The 25,022-nt window shown below is 46.7% G+C and overlaps 1 protein-coding gene and 1 long non-coding RNA gene across 2 annotated transcripts in view; one reads left to right on the top strand and one right to left on the bottom strand.

The window, feature by feature from the left end:
• Positions 1-2,588: 2,588 nt before the first annotated feature.
• LOC111260758 (uncharacterized) overlaps positions 2,589-25,022 on the top strand; it is a 66,545-nt gene continuing 44,111 nt past the window's right edge. Inside the window, exon 1 of the mRNA XM_086968456.1 lies at positions 2,589-5,079. The gene's annotated coding sequence lies outside the window, so the exon portion shown is untranslated. The remainder of the gene's footprint in view (positions 5,080-25,022) is intronic.
• LOC111260776 (uncharacterized) lies at positions 9,104-13,332 on the bottom strand. The gene is made up of 2 exons (XR_002680547.2): positions 10,271-13,332; positions 9,104-9,697 (listed from the first exon to the last, which is right to left on the bottom strand). It is a non-coding gene; the product is annotated as an uncharacterized LOC111260776 (long non-coding RNA).

Raw genomic sequence — 25,022 nt, 5'->3', positions numbered from 1 at the left:
GAAATATGATATTAATAGCCTGTTGGGTTACTAAGACGTACCCATTGTTGTGTTGCTTTACGTAATATGAGGTTTATTAAACCTGCGACTATCGAAATATGCAACAATATTCGTATACATTTAATAATTATTCTCTTTCTTATTTCATCAATGTTGGTAATTTTATCCTAGAGTATGTCCGCGAGGTCCACTCACTCTTCAAAAAACGATTGTCATCGTTAGTAAGTCACGAAACTTGCGAAAACTTGGGTATTTGGTCTAAGTTCAAAGCCGAGCGCAAGCACACTTTGTCTCATGCTAGAATGAGCAAGCCGTGAAAGCGAACATCAATTTAGAGCCTTTTGTTAAATGGTTCGGCCTTAAATGAACGTATTGGAGTATTTTGCATAGTTGAATAAAAAGAAACGTATCAATTAAAGGGCAATAAAGCTGAGAAAATACGGTCCCTCTGTCACCTTTCACACGCTTGATAACACGTCAGCTCAATAAGCAAAATGATGATTACTTTACTTGTGAGCAATATTTTCTCACAGATAGATCACTTACGTAGCGGGAAACAATTCCGCATCGGGAGCTTACGTTCGCAACGCTAGGTTACGCCGACGCTAACCCCTTCCCGATCAGTCCCTTTACTCATAGTATATTAGCGTCACAAGGAAGTTCAATAACCGTAGCACCAACTTAATATTTAAAAGTGTAAAAGAAACCAATACGTTTCATTCGATACATAGAGACAAACAAGTATTACACCAACAAATACAAGCGTGCTGCTGTTGGCTAGTTTAACCGATAAGCTTCGCTTCAAACTTAGCGTCCCGTAGAGCAGACGTGTCTCCGGTAGCCCAGCCCGAACCAAATGGGCCATCTGTAAGCTATTTAATTACGCTTGCAGTATACGTCACTCAAAATGAAAGGTTGGTCATTCCTCAAGAATGTTGATGCCAGTGCGTAAGGTTGAATTCCACCGATTGAGCGGCGTGGCAGATGGCTTCTCAGTAGTCCCTAAGAGGACCAACTCGATAAATTGGCTCGTTTACGCTACAACATGTCCAATATTGATCAGATATTGCGCAACACGTGCAAGCATCTCATACGCGTGTCCACCTTCGAGCATGTACGTCGATCTACTGCTGCCGTATGTCTTCACGCGCAGCCATGATACAATAGAGTGTACAGCATTTGGCCTACTTGATTAATGGCTTATCTTATTTGATTGATGGTGATCATATAATTGACGCATTAGCGGTATGCGTGGCTGTTGGCCCGATACATATATGGCTTACACGTATTTACGCTGAACGTCTGCATTACTTGCTAACAAATATCTATTACGCAGTCGATTTTGCCGTTAACGGATCCCACTGAAAATCCCTTTCGGTTGGAAATGAAAATACCTGCGAGAGCTTGCCTTGGCCCCGCCCCCAGAAATCATCTCTTTTCCATACCGCTGTGCTGCCACTTACTGCCTGCTGGCCGTCGTGTCTACTATAACAGCTTTTTGACCACCTGACACTTGAACGTGTGTGGGGCACCGTGTCTCATTCCCTCCTCGTGGTGTCCGGCGGCAGCAGCAGCAAGCTCACGCCAGCACACGAGAAGGGCCGTTTGCCGCCACGGCCCCGCCGCGGCTGCGCCTGTTCAGCAAAGCACCGAATGATCTTAGCCGTAGCGGTAGCGCGGGCTTGGTCTCGCGCATCAAGCGCCTTCCGATCACCGACTGCTTCCACCGATGGCGGCGCCGCTGCCAAAGCCTCCACCGCCGCCGCTGCTACTCCTTCGATCACTATCACAACCGCAGCAGCAGCAGTAGACCGCGCCTGCGCCATGTTGTGGTTGTCCCGAGTAGGTCCCACCAGTATGGTGGTGGGCACAGGGCGCCCACCATTGCCAGCGGCTGCCCACCCATGACCATGGCCACTTTGCCTCGTTGTCTAGCCATTCGATCGTGATGGCAGCGGTCGCTGTTCAAGCAGCCGTCGCCGCCGCGCGACAGCATCGACAGAGAGTGAGAGGGAGAAGGGAAGAAAGGTGGCAAGTGCGCGTGTGACCGTATGCGCGTATCCATATGAGAGTATCGTATCGTGGCGGCGGCGGCGGCGGCGGCAGCTGTGGCGGCGGCGGGCAGCACCAGTAGTATTAGCACAGAGGAGCCCGTGCTGGTTCGGTACCGAGCCATTGCTGCGCAGCAGTTAATAGGCCGTATCTGTTGTTTAGCCTATCTAAGTGCGGCTGACTCCGCCCACTTGAGGCCGTCGAGCTGAGCGCCAGCCGAAAGGTCGATTTTGCTGCCACTCCACACAGTTTTCGGCCGAACAGTCGCTTGCTGTGGGCCGCGATGAGCAGCTTCTTGCGCATCCCTTCAGCCAATCAACGTTCGTCATCGGCCGACTGGGGGAGAGAAGTAGGCTGTGGATGGCTGATGCTGACCGAGTAGCCGATGTTGGCTTGCGGCGCGAGGAAAGGGCACGCTCGCCAGCCTATGGTCGAACTGGCGCCCGCCGTCACGAGCCAGGAACAGCCAGCAGCGAACAGCTATGGGCAGCAGCAGCGACGGTCGCGGCGGCGGCCAAACTGCGACGACATGACAATACACAGACAGCCATAGAGTGAGCCAGCCAAGAGGCACAACCGCGCCGCTGCGTTGAACAACACTAGCGGCAGAAATAGTGACAAACGACCAACTGCTAAAACAACGTCGCCAAGTGCGACGACGGCGACTGGCTGACTGACACCCGCGCAAGCCGAATTGCCTTCTACTGTTAGTACGATTTCTGGAACAAGTCGCTGCGCCGTCACGTCCCACCATCAACAAACAGCAGCAGCAGCAGCAGCAGCAGCGACCGCAACTGAGAAGAGGAGCCAGCCGTCGTACGAACTGCAATTGCAACAGCAGCGATAGCAGCTGACGAGCGAGCGAGCGAGCGAGCGAGCGAACGAACGAACGAACGAACGAGTCAATAGATAGACGGCCACAGAAAGAGGCGAACTCTCAAAGCAGCTCAAGGGTACACAGCCACCACGCTCCTCAGTAGCTAGCTATTATCAACAACGAAGAAGAAGGAAGAGAAGTAAGACTGGCTGTTGGTACGATAACGTGTGTGCGTGTGTGTCCAGTGAAGTATCGTATAGTTTCTTTGGTGAAGTGATAGAAGTCGAACGGCTGCAACAGCATCGCCATCGGCACAGCGCAGCACGGCACAGCATAACGCAGCGACTCTGGTCGGTTTTAAGCTTTCGACTATTTCGATCCAGTGTTGTGATCGCTGCGTGCAGGATAGGCTAACTACTACTGTACAATGTACGCTATCGTCGAATGCGTACGCGTTTCGCACGCGTGCTTTGCCACCGTTCAATGAACCAAATCAGAATCCAACCAAGCAGATCGATTTAGGAAATACGAAATACGTGTGTTCATAGAAAATAACCCAGACAGCAGAGATAAAATTGTCTCATTATCATCGTCTGCATCCTGGTTATTTGTGGTCATGGTAAAAGCAGTGATGTTAATGCAATAAGTACTGGTACCAGCAGCGGTTCAGCCTTGGCCATGCCGACGAAGTTCACTATATATACACACATACATATATATATAGGTGGAGGGGGAACGACCATGTTGATGATGGTTATGTTATTACTGCTGATGGGGGTGCAGATAGGCTGCCTTTAGAAACGGCGAACAGCCGATCCACCACGAGAGTCCCGTGACCATGCCCCGTACGTATGTGTTCTAAATGTGCGGAACACAACAGACCGATGCGAAAATGTGAGATCGCCAATGCTGCGGATCGATCACAGTCAGCTGAAGCGAACTCAGCCGCAAAGTAGACGTTAGAGGTAGTAGAGGGATATAACTCACGTTCGTCCGGACACATGTATGCTCATATGGCAAAAAGTGTATGGGGCAAGTGATCGAGCTAGAAACGAGAGGATGATTACTGCTATAAAGCAAAATAATGTAATCTGTGAAAAAATAGTGGACATAGCCACAGGTTGATTCGTGTTGCTAGAAAGCTTCCACCAAACGGCCAGTGCCGTGTAGAAACCTCTGGCAATAATATATAAACGCCTACTAGCGTTGTTCGGCTAATTTGCTAGAGGAGACAGTTACTTAACTTAGCTATCGGTTATTGACTAAGCCTTCGATTTCTACGAGCCGGCATTCATCAATTACCGCTACCGTTACTAATCACTGCAAGCGCTATTTCTCAGCACTGATGCCTGTGCTGGCGCTCGGAGAAGGCCGGCTAAGCAAATAACGTGCCTGGCCCTGCCCCCATACATTCGAACTGCCATCAGCAACGGCAAGCTATATCACGCCGATTGCGTCGTTAAAACTACGAACAGAGATAAGACGAAGCGCTGCGATAAATGGACCAACAGATATCATTCACAACAACAACTACTACTACTACTACTACTACTACTACCAGTTAACAATCAGTTCGCGGACTGCCGTTACCGTGGACCGCTGGATTTATGTGTTGAAACAATGAACCACAGCAGCGGCTCTGTCGCTGCCCCGCTGCCGCCACCGCCGCTGCCGCCGCCGCCGTCGCCGCCGCCGCTGTAACGTCACCATTTCTAAAAGCTCGTGGTTGGGGTGTGCGTGTACCTATCTGTATCGCTACTGTGTTTCCGTGCTGAGTGAATGCTGTTGATGTTTTCAGTGGGGGTGGTCGGTTTCTAGTCGCGACAGTAACCGCTGGCCATTGCGGCCGTTGTTGTTGTTGTTGTTATTGCTGCTGCTGCTGCTGCTGCCGCGGCCGCCGCCGCCGCCGCTGTAGTCGTCGTCGTCGCTGTCGCCACCGCCGTCGCCGCCGCTGCTGCTGCTGCTCTTATTGTTGTTGTTGTTGTTTTTGTAGTCGTCGTTGTCATTGAATTTTCTTCGGTTCTTTGGACAACCCGCGAATGCCGGACTTTTAACTGTTGGATACGACCCTTTTACAACAAACAGCGTTTCGTGACACTTCTACTGTAGCTACGAGAAGAACAACAACAATAATAATAACAACAGATTAACATGAACATAGTCCAACCACTGTCAATAACAAAGCTTTGGAATATTTGAAAAATCATGACGTGAGTATCTTTAGTCTTTCACGTGCCGAAACGGTGCCATAGCACAACGATAGTGGAATCGCATAGGGTGTTTATGTGAGCGGGCGAGCTGCAATTAGCATGTTTCATTACAGTGTAAATAAGGTGGAATGCAACGTGTGCATTTCTCTTAGCGGGTCACCAGTCTCACAACAAAACGTCTTCCCAATTGTTTGTCGAAAACATAGTTTCCCCGTGTCTGGGGGCAACTGGTTCCCTTATTCCGTTGACTGTGACATCGTCGTCGTCGGGCCATGCGAGAGCGGGTCCGCTTCGCCGTCTGTTCTCGGCTGGGAGCTGTGTCGACTTGTGGCGTGTCGATGGTTATGACTAGCGGCACTACGTTAATCAACAAACCAATTAGACGAGACGATCATGCTGGTGCTGGTGCTATTGATGATTATAATAATGCATCTAGCTGACCGCTTTTGTCCAGCCATGTTTGATTGGGCCGCTACTGTGGCACGCTCGTTCAATGTGCGTCGTGCGACGATGGGCCCAATCGCTGCGGGCAGGCGTTCAACATAGGAGCTTCAAACATTAGTCAACAACCCAGCAGTGAGCGGACCAGTCAGCCACTCACAGCAACAACGGCCGCTGTAACCTCGCGAGACCATTCGGCTGTTTGCTGGCGCCAGACTGGGCTCGGCTTGATGCTACTGACCAGCCATAGAAGCTGCGACTCGTCTATAACTAATATAGTGTTCCCAGTGGTAATTAGATGTTACTCAAAAACGTTTGATGAGTGTTTTGTGGCGTCTGATGGATGCGTTGCTTCGGCTCAAATTATCGATAACTGCGAGAGTATCAGGGAGTATACGGGTTACGAGATAACGATAGCGCCATGCGACCAAAGGAACAGTGACTGCACTATAGCGACGGGTTTGGATCCGTCGTATGCTGTGCCTGCCTCTGTGCATGTGTCTGTGTTTGTGTCAGGGTACACCTATGGCTGCTAAAAGAGAATGAAATCTGCCGATCGATCGAGTAATCATCGGTCTGTGTGTTTTTTTGTTTGCTGTGCAGATAGTATAACTAGCTCCTTTTCATTCAGCTTCAGTGCCTATGCGCATGTGTGAATTGCTTGTTTTTTCGGCTTAATTCCGGCTGAGACAGTTGCATAACTGGCCATTCACTACTAAATCTTGTCACAAATATGAACAACAGCAGTTCCAGTTACTTAGATATAGTCGTATCCAGCTGGTTACGTTTAGGTCATGTACATGCCATCATCGCTGTACACATTGCAGTAACAATAGTCATTAAACAGATATGATTTATAGAAAAATACTATTTTACTAGGAAAATATCGCCCTTTCTTCCATGATTCCGTTATATTTGTTTAGATCTACATATCTGTACGACGACAATATCTCAGCCGCTCTAAACTGCTCTTAGTGGGATGATTCTGCGATCACCTGCGTCTCTATTCCGCGCTGCTGGCCAGTCACTACTGAGACTGTAACAGTTGATCTGTACCAAGTTTAGCGGTCAGACAAACACAGCCAGCTCACTCTGTACATACATACAACCTATTTAGATATAATTTCTTTACGAATTAATAGCGCAGGCAGCAGCAACTGATATTGCTCGTTTCTCGTCGCCTTGCGGAAAACACCGACCCTTGTGACTTCTGCTGCCGCTACCGCCGCCGTCGCTGCTGCTATAACCGCGAAAGGAGTGTCCGTCTGTCTGTCTCACAGGTTTTCCTCGATCGCCACCAGGGTGCGCCCCTGCCTTGCCTTCGGCTGCTACCATCGCCTCGCTTGAGTGGCTTGCTCGTCTTCGCTGGTAGTGTCGCTGCTGCTGCTGCTGCTGCTGCTGCTGCTGCCGCCGCCGCCGCCGATGCCACTATCATCGCTTGAGGGCCGCTGCTTCGTCCGCTTTTTCCGTTTTTCCGTCGGTCCGAGCGAGCGAGCGAGTGACCGACCGACCATCTCACGTTGTCATCGCTCGCGCTGCACCAGTTATCTACAGCAGCAAAAGCAGCGGTGGAATGTGCGTCTGTATGCCGGCCTTGTTGGCTTTCGCTAAAAATAAACGTTTCGACTTTTACGTCCGGCACCGCCGTTAGGCACTACTTCAGACGGCTGGCTTCCAATACGAAACGAAGTGCCCGGATTCAAACCTCGACCACCACGTGTCCTAAAGTTCAGCAGGCAAACGTTACCTTCTGCGCTATAATGGGGACTGTCGGCCTTTAGTGCTACTACTGCTGCTGCTGCTGCTGCTGCAGAAAGCAACTCTGTTCCGATGGTGTATCGTTTCCGTGGCGGTCTTCGTCGTGCTGCAAAGGGTACCATTACACAGTGAGCCAATCGGCCCAATAATGAGAGAAGAGGAAAGGCACCAGCCAGCAAAAGGTAGAGAAGAGTAACCGAAATCGAACTGAACTGAGTTGCCGATAGGACCATCAGCAGAGAAGTACACTAGCCCAGCCGACTGACTGAGCAAGGACAGTGGTCATCATACACGGAGTACAGAGTTGTCATTCTTGTCTTCCTCTCGATCGAGAGCTGACTGGCCATGACTGTCCGGCAAGAGAAAAGGACCATCGAGCACGAAGAGTTGGTGTTGATCGCCTCGTACCGAAAGAGAAAACAGACCGTAGAACCGGGCGCGCAGGCCATTAGGACGTCTCGGATAGGTGACCCTGCATAGATCGCACATCGATAGCGAGCGGGTGGACGCCGGCAATGGAGCAACAGCACTCACAAGTGGTACTTATAGTTGTGGCTGCTAGATAGCGTCCGCTTTGCTGACAGAACGGGCAGACAGACGTGCCTAGGGCTTGTGTGGCGTGTGCTGGGAATCAACTTGAAGGTGTACAGCTGTATTTTAGTCAATTCCCGCGCCCACATCGATAGATGGATACACTGCTCAGCGATAATAGCGCACTACATTACGATGCCTTTAACCATCGTTGCATACCTGCGTTCACCTATTCAAGAAGCGAGCCTATAAGCAACGACGACGAGTTATTACTAGTGGGTATACTAACAACACCGCCGATGTCTCAGAGCTGGCGGGGCTCGGGGCATTGGGCTGATCCCCTATCCACTTTGAGCATCTAAGCATTATCACGATCATCACCATTGACATGCCCATCTGACACCACCGCCAGTTGCAGGACCACTTAGTGTCCTCGGACCTATTTATCTGCCTGCCGAGATGCATGATTATGGCACGGCTGTATTCATACTATACTCGTTCCTCAATGGCGAATCCTGCTGCTCGTGCAGCTGCAATCATCATACTAAACAATCGATTCGATGCATGTTCAGATATGCAATTTTGGTCACCTTTTACGCTACATGAACTAAATAATGATTGCAGACTTTCCCACGTCTTGTTCTTTGGGTAACTTGTTTGCAACTAACGTTATTTGCATGCACATGCACATGTCTTTTGACGGCGCTATGCGACTGGCTAAGCAAACCTCCAATTGTGGTCTGCCATAATAGAAACTTCGGGGGTTTCTATTGTGATTGCGAAGTTTAAGTAGTTCATATTAATGTTTTCGGTCGCACCTAATAACTAGGAAAATACCCGTCAGATAATCATTATCAGTATTCCTTATCATATCGTCATTTTTGTTCGTGTTTCGTGGCCAATGTCCCGAGATATCGTTGCTGGGTTTTTGTCCTAAAATCGTTATGCACGTTAGTACTACAACAGTTGTCATTTTTGTCGGCGGATCCCTAAGAAATGTTGGTCTCCAGACTCAAAAACAGTTCCACAGTACTATTACATGGGGAATATACGGTAGATACGCATGTCATTGACGAACGTCGTGTATCAGTCAGAGATATGAAACAGTTTAACGTTCAGTGACATGTGCCATAGCAAAAAGCTATCTATATTCTGTAGTTGACTATCGTTATCGTTAGAACTTATATTTTACTCTATTTCGTAGAAGCTCAAATGTGTACGTTTTGAGTAAGGCTCGACGCTTACAATCGTGTATCGATGAAGAAAGGTTAGAGGTCAAACAAGAAGGCCTATATTTATATGGAATATGTTTAATATCCATTTTATTTCGGTCTGCAAAGAACAAGCTTCAAGTTGAGCTTCTGTGTAATATATGACAGTATGCTTGACATTGAAATATGTGACAGCATGCTAACTCACTTTTTTCTCTTCCGCCGGGATACTCTTTTCTTTCTTATTATTCGTTGCGTCTAACCGATCTAGGCTTTTGATTTTTCATCAGCAAAACAAATATGTAACGTTATTGATTTGCGTGGTCGTTGATAGTTATCGCTGATAGGCACTGGTGCGGTAATTGACTCCAGTTATCATTTCCGATTTCCGCGATATCAATTGTTCACAGTCCTGACACAAGGATTCTAAACGGAAGGGCAAAAATAATACGTGGAAAGTACTTTCTCGCGCTCTTTGTCTTCCCGCATTTTTGCCGACTGCAACAGCGGTGCATGTTGTTGTTTTGGCTGTTCGGCCGATGGGTGACGCTCGACATTGGTCGTCGTTCCGCCACCGCCGCCACACTCGTGACACCCTTTCCCACGCAAGTGGTAAGGGCTTGACCCCCTGTGGAAAGGGCAAGCGATAAATTGTGTACGCTGACGGACGAACAGCCCTGTAAAGATAAGGAAGATTCGGCGTTGTCACCGAGCATAGGGGGATGGGTTGGGGTGGCTGGCCTCAGACGGAGTGAGACCAGCTCAGGATGCTGCCCAATGCAGAGTGGACGAACAGGCAAGGAAGCAATGCCCGTTTGATACTACTACTACTACTACTACTACTGCTACTATGTACTTAGTGACTATAAAAGGAGGATCAGATGTGGATACACCGATATCACAGAGAAGCATGTTTACAGACACAGGCACAGACATGAAAGCCACGTGTATCCAACTTGTCGTGGGGCGTTGTTGGATAGCATCTAAAATGACCGACAGGTCATCAGTTTGCAACTAAAAAAAAACTAGAAAGATTAGAAAGGTACCCTCGTATGCTGTACATTACTACGTCCCCTATTGCTCAGCTCGATCGTACTAGCCTCGACCTAAAATAATCCAGCCAAACAACATCTGTACATTTATATGTATACAGTTTTGGCGGTCAGGTTTCGCTAGCAGGTGGCATTGCTGCTGAATCCTGATAAAATAACCCAAGGTAACAACTGTTGCTTGCGGCTGGCATTGCTTACCAATAGAAGACTGCGTCATCCTGGATGACTCGGTGTCACTTGCTCGACCTGTAAAGCGTTATGACAGCGGTGCCCGCTGTTGTTGCCGGTACATCGTTGTGATGGTAACGGCGATTGCGCTGGCGCATCGTCACCGTTGCTGTTTCCAATCTAAGGCGGCGTTGCCAGCCAAGCCCTCATAGAAAAGGCAGAGGCTAGACGCGATGCGACGCCGCAGCTGGTGTTTTCCCTGCTCGTCTGGCCACTCTGGTTCACGATGTTCCAATAGCGTTAGGAAGTAGCGGCAGTTAGTCAAATATCGGCGGTGTCAGGAGACGCTCGCGTTGCTCAATTCGGTTTATGCCGCTCGGCCCAGAGCGGGCGGGATTACTAAGCCGGAGGCTAGGAGGAAATAAACGCGGTAGTAATACTGTTATAGAGATTGTCGTTGAAAAATTAACCAATTTCCATACCGCAGACGTAACCCATACGCACCGTGTGAATATGTACATGCATGTTATTTACTTATCTGTATCTGACTGCGCGTGTGGCTTTACGAACGAAGGTATTTCCGGAGTAGATGACTAAATTGGATGTTGAGCAAATAAGTGCATGAAATAGTGTAAACGAAGGTCGAGATCAGTAGTAGGGCATTGTCTAAGAGTATTCCGCCTGTCAGTTTTATTAGTCAATGCACCCTTATAGTTCGGTGCAGAGTGTTGATAGTTCGTAATACACGCGGGATGGCAGCATGGAGACTGTGGTAAAATTAAGAAAAAAAAACAAGTATCAAACCTTGTTTGGACTCGTTTTTCTACATGTACGTACATTTCGCAACTTAATTTGTGCTGGTGCAGATCTTGTAGTTTAGAAGAGCTGTGGACTATCGCTGAGCTCTTGTACTCTAACTATGGATGCTAGCAAGGCTGACAAGTGCTACCAAAGTGGACTCCTTTGTCATGTCGTAAACTATACTCTGATGGCACAACGAGACAAACGCATGTAGGAAGTCTTCCAACAACTCTGTTAAAATTTACCTGATAATCCTTGGCTCACTACGGGTGTCTGTATCCCTCTTAACATTGTGTAGGCATATTGTTTCAGGGCTTATCTGTATTCACTGTTAGAGATCAATTCGACAAGTATCTTTTAGTAGTTTTTGTCGATAAGGCATTCGGTCGACTGGCGCGTACTGCATGGCGCGATCAGTAAAAGTAGAAAGTCAATCGTCGTCTGTAGTCCAACGTAAACTCGTAAACGTAAACGTGATTGCTAGCACTTGTCTTCATGTAAAAGATGAAATTTTCTAGCACTCAAAAAAAGTCCCGAGAAAAAAGAAGATCTACTCAAATTAGCAAACTGAAAAACATAGATGGATCATCAGATAGTATCTGCAAAATAAACTCAGCTGGGAGATATCTCTATGTGCGTACGAGTTACGTTTCACAGGGGCAGCCTAGACAGGTCTGAGCCACTAGATTTGACGAACTTGATTGCAGATCGTTTGGCTTCTATAATAAGTATGAATATTAATATTCTTTCGTTGGTTATTACTATCAGGCTCTAACATGCTTGTGCTATAACCTGATGTGTCCACAGTTCCCGTCTCAGCCGTGTAAAAACATTTCATTGTTATGTAGAAAGAAAACCGGTTTGTCAAGTAGTGGTGTACAATTAAAGCATTTTGTGTGGACGGGAAATAGCGTTCTAGAAAGCGGGTCTATGCGGAAACATCATGGTAATGTCTAATATAGTCGTTCCGGTAGAATGGCGAAGTGAAACAGATGTGAAATTGCTAAAAACTCGAAGACCCGAATTCGTTTCTCTTTACGAAAAAGTTAAAATTTCCGTGAACGTTCAACTTTGCTTACGTGCTGCAAATTTTCCGCCAGGCGAGCCCCTATAATAAAACGTAACTTATCAATTACGCAGATCTGTTTTGTGCCAATTGGCAGGAATACGTGACCAACTATTATGTTCAACCCCAAATAGAGGATAATGTCTTTTGCAGAGAAAGCTTTGGTTGATTATTGCAGATTAAACAATAAACACACTTGATTACTGAAAGTAGTTTTAGAAATTTTTATAAGCTCTAATAACTTTATTCCTAGACGAATAGAACAACGGTAGGCAAGGGAAATTGCTAAGTTAGATAATTATTATCTAAACGTGTTTTTTCACCGTATAGTGTTGAAAATCGATTTGCTACAGATATGTGTGTTATAATTAGTTCGTTCGATAATGAATTTTTTACTACGCTACAAACGCTACTAGTAATTATTAGTGTTGCTCTATATAACGATTTGCTATTACTATCTTCCCTGCTACGTTGATTGAAGTGGTGATTTTTTATCATTTTGCCAATTTTACCTAATCATTGCGGTGATTTGTGGTGTTTACAAGACGTTAGGCTAAATTGGCCTAGCTATCCCGTGATTTATCAATGCAAAACATGGACTTACTTACTTACTAATGAATGTTATCCTAATGGATAACACTGTAACTTATTATTTTTAATTCAAGCCAGTAATTCGTAGTGATGGTTACGACGTTCAGCATTTCTATCGTCCTAAATTGTTTCATAGAGGACACGCAAGATCGAGATAGAGCCCACGAAAAGGTGCGCTTGCATTTGTCTTTAGTAAGCTTAATGATGTCCAGTAATGCGAGGTGTTTTTTTTTTTTAATTACAGACAATTATTAGTATCTTATATTAGTAAAGTAAATTAAACTATCATAATTTCAAAGTGAATCAAATTAAAAAGGGAGCCGCGCTGTCTGCTAACCCTGGTGTTGAGAACGCCGAAAATCGTAGCAGTTCAGTGGTGCCTTCCCGTGTTAATTATTCTCAGCGTGCTATTTCAAACATACGTGAAATTAAGGCTAAAAATACAATAGATAATTATGTGGGCGACAAAATGTTGAACGTAGATTCGCGCTCTCTTTCCGCCTTGTAGAACTTTCGGGACTGACCGCCATACCAAGGGTTAAAATAACTCTCGGTTATTAATTAATGATACACAGGTAGGCGCATAGGTGGAAAACTACTAAGTATAATAAAGGAACCTCATCATAGGAGGATTTCAGGTTTCTGGTATTTTAGTGGCTTTTGTTGTTGGTAAGAAATCAGCATTAGTTTGACATGGTGGACAAGAAACTTAGCCAGCGCCGCAACGTTCTGGAGCCTGATTTCGGAGCGGAACCAACTTGCAGATGCATTGTTGGCCTTACGCTGTTAGCCTTGTCCTGCGGATCATGCTTTGATTTTTATGCTAGAGTAATGTAATAGTGATGATATTACGGTCATTTCCGTTTGAATTTTTATGCTATAAGCACTTAACTCACTACAAGCTTAGCGCGTAACGTTCGATTTGATTTTCTTAATTTTTTTCCCCCACTTTGTACGTGCACTCTTCTGTACTATATTCAACTAACGGCCTAAAACTTGTTTATTAGAAAACGATCACATAGGGTCCATTTGACGAACTCTAAAGTCGTTTTGTCGAACTTGTGAGTCCCCAGCGGAGCAGAGGGTTAACTTTAGCCGCCAAAAGTGTTTGGCAGTGTTGCTAACAGTTCGTACAATCAGATGTGGTGCCTATTCACTTCAAAGGTTAAAAACCTGATAGAAGTTCTCGGTTGCCTACAGCTGTCGTGTGGCAGTGCTACGTTTTATAGTAATGTTGCCCTTCGTTACGCTACATGTAAACACCATGTGCCATTGACTCCGTTTCGTTTCGACAGCAACAGTGCGACAAGGCACTATGTGACGCTCGACAGCCTGTTGCACCCGGAATTTCAATATATGATAACTCTTCGTTGCCATCATCGTCGCTGGCGTGCGTCATTTGGCGGCGATGCCCGAAAGTGTTACCATGCGCAACATACCCCAATGATGTATTTCGCCATGTCCGAATGTAGGTGGCTTCGCAAAGCAACATGAATGCGAGTTCGATTGTCACGAGTCGAGTGACGACAATGACGACGATGATGATCTCAATAGGCTGCTACCTCTGGCTTCCTTTTTCATAATGAATTTCGTCCCTGCTACTGCCTCCGCTTTCATTCCTCTCACCGGCTAAATTAGCAGGACCTGCATGAACACACGTACAAACAGGTTTGAACGGCCGCGCCTAGCCGGGTCGTCATATGCATGCTGCGCTCACAATAAACAGTAATAAGTAGAAAGTCAGAATTGAATATTGTCTAACACGGCATAGTAATAACATAAAACGACCCGCTATAAACGTACAACAATAGACATCTGTTAGGTAATAGATGTTTGTTTTTCTGCATTTTCGATGAGGAATAGTTATTGCAAACGTTGCTGCCGCCGCCACTACTCCTGCTGTTTACGTATTATAGTGACACATATTATTGTTCTTATTATATTTACTGTTGTTATCAGAAATGATACATCTGTTCTATCTTTGCTGCGTGCAATTGTTGCATATGTCCCGTTTACGCTGTAAGAATAGAACGGGGTGGGGGTAGGGGGTTTATTGCGGTAGAGCTGAATACAGACAATATGCCGGTAATAATCCTACTGGAATGATTCGTATATATTATACTAGCCAGTTCTCAGGGCAATTGGTCACAACGCCAGAAAAGACATGCTTTGAATTTTGCCGCGTTCACTGCCGCTGTCATAGGCGGATAAAGCCAGAGAGAGAGAGATAGAGAGAGAGAGAGAGAGATAAAGCAGTGTACATGTTTGACGGGTGTTTATTCAAAACCCAGCGCATGTGTTGAAATAACAGGAGTAATAATTACTGATTTTTTTCATCACAATTCATTGAAATGATCTAATTGTAGACGCATTTCTATGAACCAGCAGAAAAACTAAAGTGTAGCTATTTTAGAATAGGGCAATTAGTTCAAGTGAAAGCGTGAACGCCTTGTAGGTGTATTTGGTACTTCATTGTTAATACGGCTGTCTTACATCTGTCTTACTAGCCTAATACAAAACTTACTTGATTGTTATTATAATTAATATCTCCGTTACGTTGTAAATAATAATCCATTACAGACAGGAGCTAGAGTATAATTCGACTCTGTTATTCGAGGAGGCAATTACCTGTCATTACTCTATAGACAGCTGCTAGAAAGAGCATCGAACGTAGCATGGATATGGGCGTAGTGATGACGCAACTTCCAACGAGATAAACTAACGAATGATGTGCGAAGTTCGAGGCTTTGTTCTGTTCCGTGCTGTTCTGAAGAACGCAGGCGTGCTCCTGCGTTCAGCTGCTGATTTGCAGAGTGGATGCTTTCGTGCTGCTTACTGCAGGTGTTTGGTCGCTCCTCAACAGGCCTTTTTCAGACTATTGTGTTATGACGATGGCGCGGCCATCCCGTTCCACCAATGGTCGAATAATATCCATGTTGTTCTCTGTAGAGTGCTACTGTGTCAGGGTGTTCCGAGCGCCGCACTAGCAGCAGACCTTCTAGTTTTCGTTTGCTGTTCTGTTAGTGCTTCGCTAGCTGAATCCGGCATAGAATCCGGCGGTTCATACAAAAGATGAGCCAATTGCGTGAAAGATCTTCATTGAGCAATCCTGTCTACTGTGGCTGCTGTTTCACGCCAATCGTCGACTCGGGCTTCATGCGGGCTTGCCACGGTCGCTGCAAATGGGTGACGGAAACGTTAAGCATTGAAGAAACACGCTGGTCTAAAAGGTGCACAACAGATCGAAACTAAATTTTTTCTACCCGCTAAATGAGAAGCACAAGGGCAAATAGTCTGTTAGCGGCAATAGTATTTCGAATTTAAACTTTAGTTAGGCATGCCAGAACGTTTAAGGAGTGAAAAATTGCGCTTCCGTTGAGTACTGATTCGAACAGTCACTCACAATGGCGTGGACTAAGTTTGGCCTTCAGAAATGCTGCCTTCATGGGGATGGCTATAGTCACCAAAAAAGAGAAAGGGTTAATTTGATTGTTATACTGTTAGCCGGATCGGCTGTTATACATACGCCATCATAATACAGTCGTCATGTCTAATAGGTTAACTGCGTTGCGTCCTCGTGGTGGTTCGAGTAAGTGCAACTTAGATAATCTTCTGCTGCTTATTCCGCTATCAAACTGGCATCTCAAAATACCGAAATCAAATCTGACATTTGACTCATTTTGTCGTTTGATGGCTCCCTTGTAACCTAGGGATTCGTTACCGATAGCCGCTGAGGTTGCTGCCGAGGTCGCTACCGTGACGTTGGCGCATTAGCGTTACTGTGTTCAGCTGTGAGTTGGGAATCAGCCAGTGGGGCTGCCGCTGGTTCCTACGACAAAAGTTTTCTGTGTGCTGGCCTGTGAGTTCGTGTTTTCATGGGTCATTGTGTGTAGGTCCTGCATGGATGCCTCTTTCGCTGCTGCTCTGTACCATTGACTGACTGCCGCTCACCTACGAATTGAGCAACAGCAGCGTCACGGAGGCAACGCGCCAGCCATACCAGGGACGCCTTTGTTGTGTCCGTCTGTATGACGCCGTGTGTGTGCGCGCGCGTATATAATTACCGGTGCGGGCAGCTAATCTGGCCCTGGTTGAGAAGCGACGAAAAAGCTATTAGCCTCGTATTCAGAGGCGATGCGTCATGCGTCCGCTGTGCGCCACCGTCGCTCGTCTACGTTTGTTGCTGCCTGGCGTGAACTGGGGTCGCAATCTCGCCGTTGTCGTCGCCCACAATCCAACTACACAGAGCAGACAAACAATTATACGCTTATCACCCGTTATTACACAGTTCGAAGTAGTGCTATCCAGCTAGATAAAAGCCTGCTCCTTTCTCGCCGCATGGCTCCGTCTCTTCTCTCGTTCACTGTTGCTGCTCGATAGACACGTGCGACTGTGACCATCTTCTTGTTGCTGTCTCCGACTGGCTTCGACGACATTTCTGTTACCGCCAACACGGCCTGGTCAGTTCGTAATCAGCCTGGTCTCGTCGTAACCAGCGCTGCTTTCACGGCTTGAAAACTGTTCTTACGGTTACCGGTAGCGCGCGCGCGCGCGCGCGCAACAGTCGTAGCTGTTAGCTCACCGTACGTGAATAGCGTATCGACACGGTAACAACGATGTTGGCTGACTACGGGACAAGTGGCCGGTGGCTAAGTCATTACAGTCAGTCGCGAAGTCAGGCCAACGCAGATCGGCCAGTCGAGGTCACTACCCGCTTATGGCTATTTAGACTGCATGTCATTCTCCCTCCCTGTATGGTAACTGCTACCGTCGTTAGTCCTAGAACGCTGTCTTCTGCTGCTATTGCTGATAAGTCTTCGCCATTGAAAGCTGTGCGACCCGGTGCGTGGCTATGTTTGTATTAGCGTATCTGCCTGTTTAGTGCCTGACAGTCTGCACCTAGTGACCTGTTACCTAGTAGGTCGCGCTATATATGATGGCAAAAACAACAACATAGACATTGTTCATGATCATCATCATCATCACCACTGTCATCACACTAGATAATAGGAGACACAATAGTTAGAGCTGATTAATGAGATTAGTCGAAAGTAATTAAGGGGCGACCTTAGCTTCTTCGTAGAACTGAAAGCACGACAAGCTTCGCGTTTCTGGCTGCCCGCTAAGATTCAATGAACTTCGGAACGTCATTCTACAGTTTTATTCGTTCGAAATCTTTTATCATCACTTAAATACAGGGTTCCTTTGGTAAGACAGACTCGATCCAAGCGCTTGCCTTTTATCCAGCTCGGCACCCAGTGTTAATTAGCTTCCACGATTGTACCATTCCAGTTTGATCACTGAAATGCTTAAGTTTCCAGTGGACTAAGTACCTCCTACACAATATTCGAGTTGCTCTGCCGCAATAATCTCGGTTTATTTTGAACCCAGACATTAATGTTACCCCCCCCCCATTCCCCCCTCACCCCCCTCCCCCCATATATATATGTCGGCGGGACAAAATAACAAGCTTTACGTTTATGTAAAACGGCTTTTTCCGGCATTTGTAGGGCCACATCAACACAGAGGGTGACGTCTAGCCGTTTTAGTGTGACCGGTTGTTCCTACACAATAGCAATAGGCAACTAAGTTGGTTGCAACTGAGCTACTAAATTGATGCAGGGAACTACATCGTTCTAGTTGTTCAGGCTATTAGCCCGAACGTATCCTGCAACTACCCTGGTAGAATAGAGAACTGATTTAACAACATCGCACTAACACAGCAGTAACAGCACGACGATACGTTCCTTCTGAACTAAAAGTCATTACGAGATGGTAAGAGGCAGATGCACAAATTAACCGCTGTTGGTTTTTTGGGGGAAAGGGGGAGGGACGGAGAAGGAGGAGGAGGAGGAGGAGAAGGGGGGAGGGGGGTAATACGGGTTATTAATGCTTGTCTAAAGTCGGACCTGGCGTCCGCCCAACGACAGCAGTTTGGCGGGTATTTCTTGTGCTATATTTCATTGAATTGAGATGAATCTCACTGCGGGACTGAGAATTTCCAAAACCACCTGAATAGTGTTGGGTCATCCACTTTGCGCGCAAACGCTATACGAATTGCGTATTTTATGCTATGCGAAGTTAAAGACCACGGTTTTTTACTGGACTGCGTTAAACTCTCGCACAGGTATTGTTCGGTGTTTGAGACTCGCTCTTAGGTAACAGTCGTAAACTTTTACATAGATATGCATAAAACAATAAAAGAATGATCCATAGATGATAAAAAGGTACGTTATTTTTTTGTCCATAGCTTAAGGGTAAGCGTGGCCAAGCGAGCAACGTTTGTCAAGCCGCAATAGAGCTTTGCCGGTGTGGTCCCATAGAGGGCAGCTGACGCGACGTTGTTTTTTGGTGTTATCTTAAGTTAGTTGGTTATTTAATACGCTAGTCATTTCTTATGAGATATTGCAATCGAGACAGCCGGAAGTTAAGTAGGTGCTGGATCCGCGTTATAGGTAGACGCAATTAAATGGCCAGTATTTCACACAACATATTGCATGGGTCCACAAATGAATAACTTATAATAATTTTTCAGGAGCAGTGCCTTCTAATTAGTTGGCACAAAATCTAAGAAGCAAATTCAGAGCTAAGAGTAACCTTATAACCTTGATCCTAATTATCTGTGCACTCTAACGACATCCTTGTTGTTTAGTTATGAGGACTGTTGTTTGTTGTTCAGCGTTAAAGCAATAATTCTAATAAGGAAACATCTGTTGATAACACATGTGATGCGCGTTAGAGTCTTATGTAGAACTTGAATTTGTCCGTTGCACAGCTGCATTTATACTGAAAATATATATTATTTGGAGTGTCTCGTATTAACTACGGTTCCTATCTCGAAATTTAATTTAGCATTTCTGCTATGTTATCGACATGTACCGTCTTGCTATTTATCTACAAAGGCAAAGTTCTCATCGACCGTGTTTTTAGCCATCCGAATAGGCGACCCTTTGGGACACTGCCTTGGCCTGTCTTTAACATTGTCTGCTTGTCGGCCTATTTGATTGATGCGCAGTAAGTGGTGCCAAAAGACTCCAACACGCTGATAAGTTGATATCGTTCACTGGCACCGTGTTACGTATTTGGTAGACCCAGCTGAAGGCGAATATATATACACATCATTTGTGTGTACACTAAAATGTACCGGCGTCTTTGCACATGTTTGTTACAGCCAGCAAGCCTTTTGAGCATGTAGGGAATAGACCATAATATCAGCACAAAGCGTCAGTTGGTCTGGGGTATTGTGAGTGTGAATAAGGTGATGAAAGGCGTGTGGCATTCAACTTTTATGTACTCAAGTCTTTTGCAGGAATTAACAGCAATCGCAAAAGCACATCAGAATTTGCTCAATCTTTCAATCAGTGGCGCATTCGGTACCCTTGCGTGATGATATTAATGAATCATGTACAACGAACCAAGGCGTCCACGTTAGTGTTTTCAATTATCGAACACAAAAGAAAAGACAAAAAAAGATGGTCCTAGAGGCCGCTGGAAAAAATGTGACCATTTTTGTGATGAACACTTTTTATCGACACTATTATACTTCTATACAGTTTAACAGTTGAATCGCATCACAATGACGACGTCAATGCTATTGTCCACGTTTGTGCTGCTGATGGTGATGATAATAATGACAACGGTCATCTAAGGTCGGTAGCGGCGGCGATGTTGATTATGATGATCTGCTTTGAAAGTCCGACGATTTGGCCGGCCATTTACAGTCTGCATCCGTAGTCTCACGTTCGTCGAATCTTCATCACCTCTGCGACGATGACGGAGGCGACGGACGGGCAGTACCGCTGCGATTACCGAGAGTGAAACTGAAAGCTGTGATCTGTTATGTCAGTGTGTTATTGCATAGTAGCTACGTGTCCCTTCACCTCTCCCCCCGTCTAACGCATCTCCGGCGTGTTGCCTTCCATTGTTCATCTCAGTTCCTGTCGGCCATATACAATTGAACCCCACTGCAGAACAGCAGATTGGCGGGCCAAACGAGCTATGGCAGAGATCTGCTTGAGATGTTGATGTTGTGTTGGTCGACCGACCGCCTCTTCTGCTGGACTGCGTCTCGCTGCCGTTTCGGTTTGTGCGGTTCGCTTTCTGCTATGGAAGATTTTTCTTCTTTTTCTTGGGCCGGGAAGGAACCTCGTCTTCTGGCTGATGGTCGTCGCTGTCTCATTGCTCGATCTGTCTGATGATAGCCGTGGCCGGTTCTCGTCGACATCGTCTTGGGCCGCTCGGTCATCCTTCGGATAACGCAGCGTAGAGTGACCCTCATTGCCAGCGGCAGCTGTCGACGACCCAACTCCTGCCACTGTATAACGAAACCGCTGGCGGTGCCGCAACAGTTGAAACCCTCGTAGCCACTGCCGATGGCGACGGCCGCTGCTGCAATAGCAGCACGAGCAGCGGCAACGGCGACGGAAGAGCGGATGTTGTTGGTGCTAGAGCGCGCTGCCTCCTTCGCTGCTGCTGGAGCTGTCGTTTTAGCTTTTTTTCGGTAACTGTAATCGTCAGCTCGTTGCGGTCACAGCAAATACTAATGCAGCACAGCACTCGGCACCGTTGTTGGGTTAAGAATGGAGCGCGTATCGGCAGCTACAAGACTGACGCCACGCTCTACGACGTTGCTATTTATCTCCTTCGGCCGGTTCGACCTTCTGCAAGTTTGAAAGCAGCGCAATTTTGGCTGTCAAAGTGATCATGTTTGACGAACGTTCTGTCTTGGAAACAGGAATACTTAACCTTCTCATCGAAGAAAAACGCCTTTTTCAAGGCGAGCGCCAGATAACGGGACACCTCACTCACGAAATTAGGGCAAAACTATCACGTACTACTATTATACATTGCAGTTAACGGGGGGTGCCATTATCGCTATAGGCAACACGGCCTTCACAAGGGCTTAGTTATTGTCCGTGAGGTAAACAGCAGCAATTGTTACCAGACTACCGAGTCTATTCACTAATTCACCTATTGTTATTACGATATAACAGGATTAAATTCACACTACTATGTATTTAAACACGTCCAGTCGTAGCATTCAGTACAGGTAATTGCCTCGTAAAGTTATTTTGGCTGTTTTTTTTACTCGTGTGTGCTGGATATATAGACCTAGAGCGAGCCACGATCTTTGCGAAGGTAACGTTAGCAAAAATCTAGCTAGAAAGAAGCGTAACGATCGCGTCATGTTTGAGGCGACTACTTCAGGGGCTTTCGCGCCATTTATAACCTCTCAACTGGCTAATACCGTTGTCACTGGCGACAGGTTGTAGCGACACCGTTCAACAGGAACTGATGTGACCCATACACACATTGGATCGCTCGCTTGTTAGCATCTTGGCGTTTCTGATGCTTTGCGTTTCTTTCTGGAAGCCGAACGGGTCGATATCATAGAGGATCATCACTCGCTTCTGCATTAAGATAAAATGAACGAATGGATGGAAAGTGTCGATGATGGCAGTCCCCGTGTTGGCCCTATTACAGGGCGGCAGCCAACGCTATGTGGCCTGATATTCTCAAGGTATCAATCTCTTTCGATAAATTAGGAGGAGATGACCGAAACGTCCGAGTGGGAAGATGCGTTCATTTCCTTGTCGTCTCCGTCGCCCCCTTGCCCTTCCTACATGTATCATATATCTATTCTATATGCCACAAGTAGCAATAGCAGGGCAAGAAGGTTCCATTAGTTAGAGTAGCATCGTCTGTTTCTTTCTAACTAGTGTCGTAGTAACAGCAATAGGACGACGCAATAGTTGCCGGGACGACTCGTAGACGGGACGGAAGATTGGCCAATGAGCGAATACCGACAACGACCAGATGCCCAGGCTCTCATTGATATTTCTATGCTTGCGCGTGTGTTAGTGTGTGACTATTTGAATTGCTTGAGGAAAACGCAACCACGGAAAAGACTGGCGCGACACAATAGCGTCTTCGTTCCTCTCGTTTTATGCGATTACCGGTCGACCGCCCAGGTTATAATTCGCCCATCTGTCTATCTTGGGCTGCCGTCAAATATGAAGTGTGCCGCTGCCACTACAAAAACTGTATATGAAGACATGTTTACTGAGTGCGTGCGTGCGTGCGTACTATACTGATTTATATGAGGGATCCACGATCTTTTAGATCAAGCTGTTGGATAATTGTACCGGATAAGATAATGAACATACACTACCCATCTTAATCAGTCATACCCCTGTAGCTTTATTATTATGCATCATTCCTTGTGTAGGACCTGCTCTGCTGCCTCGTCCGGGTAACTATAGTACACGAGATAATGCCCGACTGCCTAACTTCGAATTATCGTGAGAAATCCATAATTTCCACGAATGAATGTCGAGCATCTGTCGAGGAACTGAGGCAGCTAACGCGTGCAGTCATTTCACGTTACGTCGACGTTACACCGCGACGTCTGTGAAAACGACAGTGATAATGATGATGTTGGCGTGCTTTATACACAGTTAATCCTTGTCCCTACTATTCAGAATTACTGCGTACCAACTTCTGGATATTCATTCTCTCACCTTCGCGCATTTGTGATTCGCTGTATCGGTAATGTTTGACAATAGCGCTTTTTCTATTGTTATCGTCATGGCTGCCGCCGCTGCTGATCTCAGTGCCAATAGGGGGACACCAGTATCATCATCATAATCGACATCAATGGAAAGTGGCCGTGCGCTCTGCCTGCCGTCGTTGCTGCAGTCGAGGTGGCGGCAGTGTCGTTGCGACAGCGTCGGGACAACAACAGCGATAAGGGCCTATCGATATCACGCGCTGCAGGCGACAAGGAGAGGCGAGAAGATGGTGGCTATGGTCGCGGTTGACCGCGCACAGCCTGCGCGGCCCACGGAAGATAGCACTAGTGCAGGAGCCGGCAGCGGCCGTAGCGACGCGACACTCAAAACATACACGCACGAGTGCTCTGTGGTCTACAGCTGTTCGTATTGCTGCTACTGGCGCTTGTGTGCTACGTTTGCTTTGTTGTTTCGTCGTTCGGCTTTGCCGCCACTGTTTCGCCTGCTGACTATCAGCAGTAGAGTTACAAGCACTAGACCCAGCATCGCCGGTATCGGCCACTGCACCGACTCTGTCGCTACAACTACTGCTGCCATCTCGAGCAGAAGCCAGCCGTTCGCCGCCGTCTAGATGGACGAGGTAGTTAGCCGATTGTCAGCCGCTAACTGTGTGGCGATGGCTCAGATGGCAGTAACCGGCAGCGTCGTCGTTGCGATAATAATGGCAGAAGACTAGCTCACTATACATATTTATGCATATGATAGTATTAGCAGGCGTATAGAAGTAACCGACGGTTGGGGAACCAGCGAGCGAGCGAGCGAGCGAGCGAGCAGGATAGACGACCCATCGCGGTTAACTTGTTGACTTGCTTTTGTTTCGTCGTACTGCGATTCTGTCTGGCGAAAGGAGACAAACACTTCTGCTGCTAGGACGAAAATAGCAGGCCGACTGGATAGCGTTGACTGCGGGCGGAAGGGGGTTAGAACGAGGGACTAGAGAGTGGGCAAGAACCATTTTACATACCCAAAACACATTGATATAAGACAGGACGATCCAATAACGGCGTGTTTATTACTGTCGCTGGCGCTACCTTTCGCTGCTTTTTCGATGTTTATCGGATTGGGTCGGATCGACAAGACTAACACGACGAGAGAGTAACGCTAATGGATTACTGTGTTAATCAGATTTCTCTACAACCGTGGAAACAAATTGGGTTCTTTTTTGCAGGATGCTGTGTATAACTACTGCTAGAACTACGGCTATTACTCTTGGAAACTTATTCAGACCCAGTACACTATTTATTGCAATAGTTTGACTTGCTAAAGTCGATTTTATCGTACAGTTTAACAGCAGGAACTATCAGTAACAACATAGAACCCTGTCTGTTCGCGTTAGCCGCGAAAGGAGAGCGTCGGAGTGGGGTCAACGGATGATTCCTATCATCGTTCGTCAGGGTGCCATTAGTTAATATCGGTAGAAGTAACCTCGATGGTCTTCCTGGCGTCTATGCTGCTTCGACCGCGGGGCTGGGGGCAGTTCGATCTGCGGACTGGATCCTCCATTATGTCGTGTGTTTTCTACAAACATTGTCCACTCATTGATCGCTGATACGCCCTCCCTGTTTCTTGCCGCCGCGAGTCCTAATTGTGTTATCGATGAGGGTCCGGCGATTTTGCTTTTCTATCAAGCGTAAGAGTTTGTTGATTTCTTTAGTCAATGAGGTCTTCACCAGTCAGTGAAGTGGCGCATGAAACTGGGAATTTAAATAATAAACATTTTTTCGACTGTATTCACCTGTATCACACGGAATAT

Source organism: Varroa jacobsoni, unplaced genomic scaffold (assembly GCF_002532875.2).
Source record: "Varroa jacobsoni isolate VJ856 unplaced genomic scaffold, vjacob_1.0 scaffold_51, whole genome shotgun sequence".
In the NCBI taxonomy this organism is placed as follows: Eukaryota; Metazoa; Arthropoda; class Arachnida; order Mesostigmata; family Varroidae; genus Varroa; species Varroa jacobsoni.
This window is presented reverse-complemented; position numbering and strand designations above follow the sequence as displayed.